The sequence below is a fragment of the Helianthus annuus genome, chromosome 1, assembly GCF_002127325.2.
Source record: "Helianthus annuus cultivar XRQ/B chromosome 1, HanXRQr2.0-SUNRISE, whole genome shotgun sequence".
NCBI classification, from domain to species: Eukaryota; Viridiplantae; Streptophyta; class Magnoliopsida; order Asterales; family Asteraceae; genus Helianthus; species Helianthus annuus.
In genome coordinates, this window is record NC_035433.2 from 83,322,301 (window position 1) to 83,332,855 (window position 10,555).

A 10,555-nucleotide genomic window follows, 5' to 3' on the forward strand; every position below is an offset into this window, starting at 1 on the left:
CCTCAGGGACCATTTTGGCAGTTTACTCTAAAGAAAAAATAATAATAAAGTTCAAAAAGAAAAAAAAAAACTTAAGAAAGATAGAAAAAACCAATAAGTTGAAAACAATATTCACACAACTTGCAATTTGTAATTTACGTCAAAACATAGACCATCTGGAAACGTACATAAAAATAAGCACGGAAACCTATTCCCGAAGAAAATTTACGTCTCCCGAAGAAAATTTACGTCGAAATGTAAACCAAATTAAATTTATATCGACACGTACATAAAAATAAGCACACAAGAAAATATTGTTTTTAAGTTAAAGAATGGTAAGGCGGTTGCGGTGGTGTCGAAACGTAAAGTGACTTAACTGTATAAATGAAAACTTATTATATTTGATCTGACTCGTTTCCAAAGAAAATTTACCTCAAAACGTAGACCAACTAAAATGCACATAAAAATAAGAATCATAGCATAATATATATGACCCGACTTATTTCTGGAAAAAAATAAAATTTACGTTAAAACGTAGATCAACTAAAAGTACATAATAATAAGCATAAAAACATTTATATTTGAGTCAACTCATTTCCAGTGAAAACATTGCATAATATATTAGAAGGTGTTCTTTTCGATGGTCTATCCGGATGTGGGAGAACACTGCTAGCAAAATGGTTGCAAAAGTCGTTAGGCGCTCCCTAGTCGGTCGACCGGGGAGTTGAGAGTACTCGGCCTAGGCGGAGAGTACTCGGGGAGTACTCGGACATGTTAAATTATAAAGAAATTAGTTTTTGGAAATTAAATACGTGTCAAATAACATAAATTTACTAATATCTATAACAAAATACGTGAAAATATTATTCATTCTTTAATATGATAGGCATAGAAATTATGTTTTATTATTTTTAAAGTCAAACTCGGTCCAAGTTGACCTACTAGATACGATTTTGGCCTCGGTTGACCGCGTTTGACCGATTCCAAGTAATTAGGCGGAGCCAAAGAAAGTCGCCTCGGCAGCCTACCTTGTAGCGACTACTCGGGGAGTACTCGGCCTTGGAAACCTTGTTTTACAACCATGAAAAGCTATTGCAAATGAATGCCAAGCAAGTTTCATTATTAACAAATGACCTGAATTACTAAGCGATTTGACCTTGAAAGTCAAATTGTATTGATGTTGATTAACTTAGATTGGAGATGGTAGTAGAGATTCTTACGGTTGGCAAAGCCCATAAGATGTGAATCATAAGGAGATACTAACACTGATCATATTCAAAACATTAATTACATGCTGCACTTTTGGGAGTCAATACTCAATACTACAAGGTTTTTCAATAATCTAAGAGGTTTGTATTGTTCACGATTGCAACACAAACACAGAACTTGCAGCAGCTTTTTTTAGTAAACGAGTTTTTTTTTTGTCTACGTTTTTTCTTTTACGAGGTCAACAAACTTTTTTTGGTGTCTTTAATATTCAATACGTTTTACGGAGTCAACTTGAAGGTCATGATGTTGTTTTGATTAATCGAATTGGTTCTGTTACCAATAGTAGCCTTTAATATACACTACTCGTTATGTTTAAGCGTCCTTTAGTTTTAACAAATAGTAGTCTGTCGGACCAGTTATCAACATATATGTTTTACAGTATTCGGATAGTATCTAAACTACCATTCAAATAATTGGATTACATAATTTGTATTAAGAGTTGTGAATATTTTGGGTTGCAGTGAAAATGGTGACCATGTAGAAGTCAATTGTTATCTTAATGCATTTTCGGCGTCTCAGCTGCCATGTCAGATAATTTCGTGGCTCACTAGCGTGACAAGTGTGAAACCGATCGTACCTAATATTTCCTCCTTGAAGGACATAATTGGTACTTCCTTTTTTTATAACAACTTGTACATTGCCACACACTATTGCTAACACACTGATTATTTTTAAGAAATGCAAGCTGCCTTTTGGTACTGGAACAGCAAGGATTTAAAATATACTAGAACAGTAGGGACCTAAAATATGTGATCACAACGTCTCAGAGTTACATGAGAAATCTATAAAGCACAGTTCCTGGGCAAAGCAACCTATGGAGAAAGGTATGTTTATATGTCTTTTTCTTCAAGTTTTTATATCAATATCTATTTGTATGTGCAGGTGCAAAATACGCCGGTCAGACCGTGTTTGGTAACGGGTCAGAATGGTAATTTTGATAGGGGTTGTAATAGTGTCAGTTGGGTTGACCTAAAACACTTCTTGTCTGGATATGATCATAAATAGTTATATATTATTCTATCAAATATGATTTGCAAATATATGATTACCCATTTGACCCGTTAAGGACACTAGATGAGATAACCTAAAAATACCCATTTATATTCTTTTAAACATGTTCTACAAGCTTACTTAGCTTTTGTTTGATTTTTTAATTAATTTTTGTTATGTCAAATCGAAAATGTGTTTTTAATTTTTTTTAACTGCAAAATCTAGTTGTTGTATATGGCACCGGAAAGCCAAAATGAAGCATTCGGAATCGGAAGCATAAGGCACTACCAACACCTCCGCCAGTGGATCTGGCGAATTGTTTTCCTGTTAAAGTCTATGGATCAAGCCGCACACCACTACTAGAAAATTGTCAAGTTTGTGACAACCAAATTTGTAGCAAATTTGTCTGAAATTGGCCTTACCCACAAATTTCCTACAAAAAAATTCGTAGGATATAAACTTGTGGGTAACCAGATTAGCTACAAAAATACGACAAAATCTGCTACAAAATTCCTACAAAATCTATCGTCGCAAAATTTGCTACAAAATACTGACAAAACGCTCTTCTTGCAAAATTCCGACAATTCTTCCACGTTTTTGCCTTTTTTGTATATTATTTTATGATATTTTATTTTTAAGATTAATAACATTACTAAAAAAATATTCATAATTTTTTATTTTTCCGACAAAATTCCTACAAATTATAAAACGTTCTTGCGACAAAATTCCTACAAATTATAAAACTTTTCTGCGACAAAATTCCTACAGATTATAAAACGTTCTTGCCACAAAATTCCTACAGAATATAAAACATTCTTGCCACAAAATTCCTACAAATTATAAAACTTTTCTGCGACAAAATTCCTACAGATTACAAAATTCCTACACAGTTGCGACAAATTTCCTACAAATAAAAAATATAGTTTTTAATGTAGCTACAAATTTCCTACAACTTAGAAATTAAAATTTGCGACAAAATTCCTACAACTTTTTTGCAACAGATTTGTGACAAATTAACAATATATTTTAAAAAACCATTTTTGTATAAAAAATGCAGCAAAATAAAGCATTCCAAAAAAATTGCAGCAAGCAAAATTATAGATAATTCCAAAACAACTGCAACTTCTAAAACCTTCCAAAAGTTCGAAAACATTTCAAAACACACAAAAAATCCTAATCAAGAGCAAGTTTTTTATTCAAAACTAATTCACCATTCCAATACTTAACAAAACGAGAGTTTTGTTTACTTCTTTCCGATGTTTTTCACCATTTCTTCCATATTTTTTCGCCATGCGTCTTGGTCGGCCCGCTCTTTTTCACACTCTTGTTGAAATTGTTCGAAACGGGCTTCTATGTTTTGTCGAGCCTCTCGTTCTCTTTCTAATTCCGCTCCCATACAAGTCTTTAAGTTATTGCGAGTACGCGACCTATAATTTTATCAAGTGAAAGTTATCAACCGGTAAAAGTGACACCATAATTATAAATAAATGATAGAAGAGAGCTTACATATAAACGCTTTGCACGGTAGGTAAAAAACTCCAACGAATCAAAATCATTTTCACTTATCTCCCTATCTTGTAACATTTTTTTGCACCTCTTAGTGGCGTGGGTCTGTAACAATACTTTCTTGTATCCAACTGTTTTACCCTCTTTTGTCCTACATAAAAAGGAGTATTGTAAATTACAAGTGTAAAATATAGAGATAGTTAATAATATTTATAATTATGATTAGCTTACCAAGTTGATACGATGCTGACCAAATCATATTGACCCGCCTGTATGACGACACAAGTCATATTTGCGGTTTGCTCTCCCGGCTATTGATTTTTTTTGCCATTTTTCGGTGTTCCAATGCTGTAATGATAAAAATTAGGGGTGAGTCTGGGAAAAAAATAATTTGCATCAAATCGAGCACCATATCACTCATTTTGACTCGCTACCCAACCCACTAATGTTTTCATCTATAAATAAGGGGAAAATGTTAAGGTCATGTGAAGTTTCACGCGTTCATTGGTCAAATATATCCTTCACACGTTTTTTTACCATTTTGTCTGTAAACCTACAATATTGATAAAAACATATAAGTATATTACGCTATAATAACAAAGAACATCGATTCTTATCTACAGTAACCGCATATGAAATCTGGCAACCTGGGCGGCGACGGTTCATAAGGTTTTTATGTCATGTTTGTTAGATTATTCGGGTTCGTTTACGGGTCATCTGGTTCAGCATATGGGTCAGCGGGTCAGAAGCCAACACGTCAAGACTCAAGCTAAAACAGTTACCTAGAGAACAGATCAAAACCGAAAAACACTAAAGTGCCTGTTGAATGCATCTGTGCATGATTCTGGATTATAAGTCACACACAAAGGACATTCCCTTGTTAGTGTTAAGGAGATCTAAATAAGAAAATCCACATGATTATGAATCATTACTACCTCAAGCGATTAATATGTTTACAAGATAATCAACACTATTAAGGGTGTGATGCAAGGCGCTCTGCATTTGTGTCATGGTGGTTTGTGGGTATTTCATAGACTTTTCTGGTTATTTATAAAATATGTCACCTTAATCTGAGGAAAAAATTGGTATAGTAAGGATCTTCCAATTAATTGTACCAAGGCTTGCAGTGAGGTATTTCAAGGTCTTCCTATTCTTCAAGTAATTACACTACGCTGCAGAAGTAGTTTTTAAGTTTTGTCTATGATGAAGTATGTATGTGTATCGCTTAAGCATGCAGATCTTATTTGTTAACCAAACAACTTTGATGAATTAAGGACACTAGCATAATTTGCAGATTTGTTAAACATCTGCACAGAGCCGCAAAATATAAAACATTTCACTATTAGCTTAGCAATGATTCTACACCCGAGTTTATAGCGTAAAAGTCTAGAACTAAAAGTAAAACCACCTCAAATTCAATTATTTCACATACTTTGAATATATTAACTTTAGTACACTCATATTTCATGGTGATTATAAATTAAAAAACAGGCCACATAATGCACGTTGGTTCAGGCCCAATATAACACACTCTACACTCACAAGACACACACTTGCGACAAGTTTTGTATATTGAACTTCAAAAGAGAATTTACAAGTGGTTACTGAAACAAAGAAAACCTACCACTATTTATAATTAAAAAAGAACGCATGCTAAAAAACAATTCTAAACAACCCGCGATCCCTGTGAATTCGGTCAAATCTGACCACTTCTTTTTCCTTACAACTTGTAGGGAAAGCAACGAATTGATCCAAATAATGACCCCTTAATCTACTAGTTTGTTAGCTACTTAGTCAAATAAAACCCATGAGTTTAGCTACGTGACCCGTGACCCGTAAACAAACCCGAATAATCCAACAAAGCATGTGGGCATTTGGTCTAGCGGTATGATTCTCGCTTTGGGTGCGAGAGGTCCCGAGTTCGATTCTCGGAATGACCCCTTTTTATTAAAAAAATAAATAAATAAAAAATAAAAAACCCTTACTCTTTTTATAATACATATTTTAAATGCCACTGTTTTGTTTAATTATATAATCTATGAGCTAAAGCCAACTCAAGACTTTAAAAACAGATCTACCTACTAAAGTGATATTATATTCAACAAACATGTGCTATTATATATAAAGATAATGTTTACAACTTCAACTGTGTACATTTACTAATATGCATTAATCATGACAAGATGCAACTTCATGACAAATATGAACAGCTACATTACCTGAATATGCAAACGTAAATTTGCTATTCTCTCACAAAATTTATTTTAATTTATTTGATAGATGGGTAATTTAGTCATTCTTTTAATTTATTAAATTTACCATTTGATTCGTTTTATCACAAATGGAGTTTTGATTCGTTTTATCACAAATGGAGTTTAAGACAAAAGTTCATAAACATGAGTCACTCATTGGATCAGTTACTGATCAGTAACAAATTCTGAAGTAATCTAGCTCACCTGACCTAACTTGATATAGGTAGCACCCATACGTTCGAGTAATTTCCTGAGCTAAACAGGTGATAGCAATCCAAGCTGAAGCAGTGATGGTATTTTGCTAGGTGAATTCCGTGACTGCAATATGTTACACCAGATCAATCATATATAAACTTAATTTACTAGAATATAGTTGATGTAACAATGTACGAATATTGTATATCATGTATAAACATTCATTCAGTAGCAGCTAATGATGAGCTATACTGTATATTATAGCATATACCTGTGATAATTCAGTTAGCCACTCGCCACCAACACCAATGACTGCTTGAATACCTTGGGCCAGTCGTAAAGCTCCACGAGGACCTGTGTTGATAGATGTCTGGACGATATCCTCCACAAGTTTTGGCAAATTCTCTATACAATCTGCAAGCAAAAAACACATTTTATAACATAACAGCGAGATAGAAGAAACTAAACTATATTGATTGACTTTGGTGTTGACATTTATAACATAACAGTGCACCCAAATCATATCCACTCAGCACGGAACCCACATGCGGCCACCAGTCATACAAGATCAGGTGCGACAGTGGTGTGTTAAACACCTGCGTTACAGTTGCGTTCAGCACGGAACCCACATGCGGCCACCAGTCATACAAAATGTAATCTTTAGCGGTTTCAGAAGATGGCCAAATGTAATCACAATTCAGAAAACTATCATACTTGATGCATTTCTCATTCTCTAACAAGTGTAATTATGTATGTGTGTGTACGATACTGAAGAGATTCCTAGTCATTTAACAAGAAAAGTGACTGCACTTATAATTTAAAAGATATAAATGACATTCAATTTTCAGCTGCAATAAATGGCTGATTCATCAAACACAGATGATATGTAGCATATAACAAAGTCCTTGAGCTCCCCCACACTAATGAGTAAAAACTATTTAAATAGTCTGTCTCTTTATTTAAAACACTATCATCTTCCTCACTATCTCCCTCACAAACCGGCAATACCACCTCCTCTGCAACATCACGGAACTTAGCCACCAGGATAAATCTACTTCTTACACCACCAGAAGTTAGCCGGAATGTGCAGAAATTCGTCAAAATATGGCCGGAATTCGATTTTTTATCCAATACTTCAGCAAAACACTAATAAATTTCACATTTATACACTAATAGTAACAAAAAACACTTATAGTAGCAAAAAAACACTAAATACATTTCACAGTTTCAGTCAAATTTAGGTTTTACAAAACTACCATGAAATTTAGGGACTTAGGGTTTACGATTGGGATCAGATCAACTTACCGGTTTCACAGTTTGAAGCGCCGCCTGAAACCACCGTCTGGAACGCAGCTTCTGGCCTCTATCTTCGTCGTCGCCTACTCATCGGCTGGTCGATTTCTTTGGTGGGAATATTAGGGCTGGAATGAGTAGCGGGAAAGGGGAGACAGCGAGCCAAGATAGAAGCGGGAATGTTTAATTTTATTTTCAATTAGGGCTTGAAAGGGTGGGCCACATCTAAAAGTGTAACTTTTGTGATTTCTTTTGGAGTAAATTGTCATTTTGGTTCCTGTGGTTTAGTCACTTTTATTATTTTAGTTTAAATCTTAAACTTTTTAAATCTGAGTCCCCGTGATTTGTATTTTGTTTCCATTTTTGTCCAAAAATTAAATCAGGTTAGATTTTCAAAAAAGAACCTGCTATTTTGTCTTCATGCTCCGAGATATTTTAGTCATTATGGCTTTATTATAGAGTAATATTGATTAAAAATAATGAGTAAACTGCCATTTTGGTCCCTGAGGCTTGGTTACTTTTGCCACTTTAGTCCAAAACTCAAACCTTTTGCATCTGGGTCCCTGTGGTTTTAGTTTTATTGCCATTTTGGTCCAAAAATGAAATCAGGTCATACTTGTCTTATAAAATCCTGCAATTTTATAATTTTCCTCAGGGGCAAATCAGGTCATATTTGTCTTATAAAATATGGTATTTATTTATAAAAAAGAAATGATCATTTTGCCCCTGCGGAAAATGACAAAATAACAGGATTTTAGAAGACAAATATGACCTGATTTCATTTTTGGACCAAAATGGCAATAAAACTGAAACCACAGGGACCCAGATGCAAAAAGTTTGAGTTTTGGACTAAAGTGGCAAAATTGACCAAACCACAGGGACCAAAATGGTAGTTTACTCAAAAATAATTAAACCCAAAAATCTGCCCCCCTCTCTCTCTCTAACACCCCTGTGCCTCTCTCTTTTCTCTCTCTCTATCTCTTCTCTGAACTACCACCACCACAACACCACCCCCACTACCAACACCCCACTACCGCTAACACCACCATCCCACTGCCATCATCTCTCTCTTCTCTCTCGAACACCACCGCCACCGAACTCCACCACTGCCGTCGTCCCTGCTGTAAAGGATCTGACTATAACTGTCATCCCTGAGTTTCAGATATGAGTTCGTGCCGATGGATCTGAAAGAATTTTCAAGATATGAATGACTTGGGTTGATTTTCGACGAGTGTTGGTGTAATCGGATTAATTACGGTTCATTTTCGATGCTCTGTAAACAAGTGTGGTAGTGAAGTTGCAAGTTATCCATTGTTGTTTGTTTGCTTGAAGAGTATCAGTTGGAGAACTGATGTAATAGACATTGCAACATTCTTGTTTGACTGGGCATTAAGAAGAAGAAGAAGAAGAGTGGATATGAATCTGGGTTGATATTGTTGTTAATCGGCTTATTGTTGTCAATCGGTTTAATTTGATGGACTTGTGCAGACTTGGGATAAAGAAAGAGTGGGAGAGATGAGAGAGTAAAAGGGTTTGGGTCTGGGTCTGGGTCTGGGGAGAGAGAGAGAGAGAGAGAGAGGGGAGAGAGAGAGGGGAGAGAGACAGATGACATTATGTTTAATCATAAATAGAAAAAGGTTTAATCGATATTTAGTTATATCCTCCAGCATGATCTCCTTCGCGGATTGATATCCTCCAGCATGTTTCCCCCACTCACACACATATATATACATACATATGTATGTGAAATTGAAGGGGTTATATAATCCCCTTACCACTACACCCTATTTTGATATAACGCCCCATAAAGCCCATCTCTTACGCATTTCGCCACGTGTTGCATAACACCCCCAAATGGGCTTTATGACTACACATAGTCTTAGAAAATCGTGATACGTCTCTGACAGGTTTGATATTTTCTTTGCATAGGCTATTTATCAGAACAGTTATATAAAATTAAATGCATCTAACTAACCATTATTTTAATAATTGATTTTATACTCTTCACATATTGGTGTAGCTAACAAAATCTGAAAAAAAAAAAATGTTTGAACATTAATTAATACTTTCGGTCAAAAATGACGTCAAATCTAAAGAAGTTGGTCCAATGAAAACATGAAATAGATATTGTACAACTTATGATATTTTTTCTATTTTATATGATATTTATTGGAACTTTTATTAGGTAACGTGTGGAAAAAAAGTGTCAATATAGTATAGAATCATCTAATATAACTAAAGGGATTTGCCCGTGCTATGCGGTGAGAAATCATCCGTATCGGTTTGATTCGTTATGCAAGGGATTCGGGGTGGTAACGTTTAGAATTGTTATAGGACCTGTACTCGGTTTAAAATCATGATATGTTTGTACGCATTTTAGATTAAAAGCGGATACCGGTAGTTCATCACGGTATCGTATCGTATCATACAATACAGTGCGGTACAGTACAGTATATTGTAGTGTAGTTTTGCATAGTACAGGATCGTATGTATCGTATCGTACAATATAGTATATTATAGTATAGTATATTACCATATAGTACAATATAGTATAGTATAGTATAGTATAGTATAGTATAATGTAGCATAGTATATGATCATATTGTATCTTACAATATAGTATAGTACAGTATCGTATACTATATGGTATAATATATTATAGTGTAGTATTGTATAGTACATGATAGCATCGTACAGTATAGTATAGTGTAGTGTTGTATAGCACAGGACCGTATCGTATTGCATAATGTAATATCTATATCGTATAGTATAGTGTCGCGTCATGTTGCGTCGTGTCGTGTCGTGTCGTGTAGTGTAGGATTGTATCGTATGGTACTGTATAAGATTGTATCGTATGGTACAACATAGTATAGTACAGAATCGTAGGGTCAATTGCCATAAATTTTCGACAAATTTGTCATTTTATAATTTAAAATTATATGTTTTTTTCTAAATTGATAAATTAAAATAACCTTTTTGTAGGAAATATGTAGTAACTGTTATTCATTTGCTAAAAATTTTTGACAAACTTAACATTCTTAGTTTTTTTTTTCTATAAACAACAGTTTTGT

At 34.4% G+C, this 10,555-nt stretch overlaps 1 long non-coding RNA gene and 1 other non-coding gene across 2 annotated transcripts; one reads left to right on the forward strand and one right to left on the reverse strand.

Moving 5' to 3' along the window:
- Positions 1-3,340: 3,340 nt before the first annotated feature.
- LOC110873496 lies at positions 3,341-7,686 on the reverse strand. The gene is made up of 6 exons (XR_002555207.2): positions 7,497-7,686; positions 6,463-6,605; positions 6,201-6,314; positions 3,976-4,092; positions 3,745-3,895; positions 3,341-3,665 (listed from the first exon to the last, which is right to left on the reverse strand). It is a non-coding gene; the product is annotated as an uncharacterized LOC110873496 (long non-coding RNA).
- Positions 5,613-5,684, forward strand: TRNAP-UGG. The gene has a single exon. It is a non-coding gene; the product is annotated as a tRNA-Pro (tRNA).
- Positions 7,687-10,555: the final 2,869 nt, after the last annotated feature.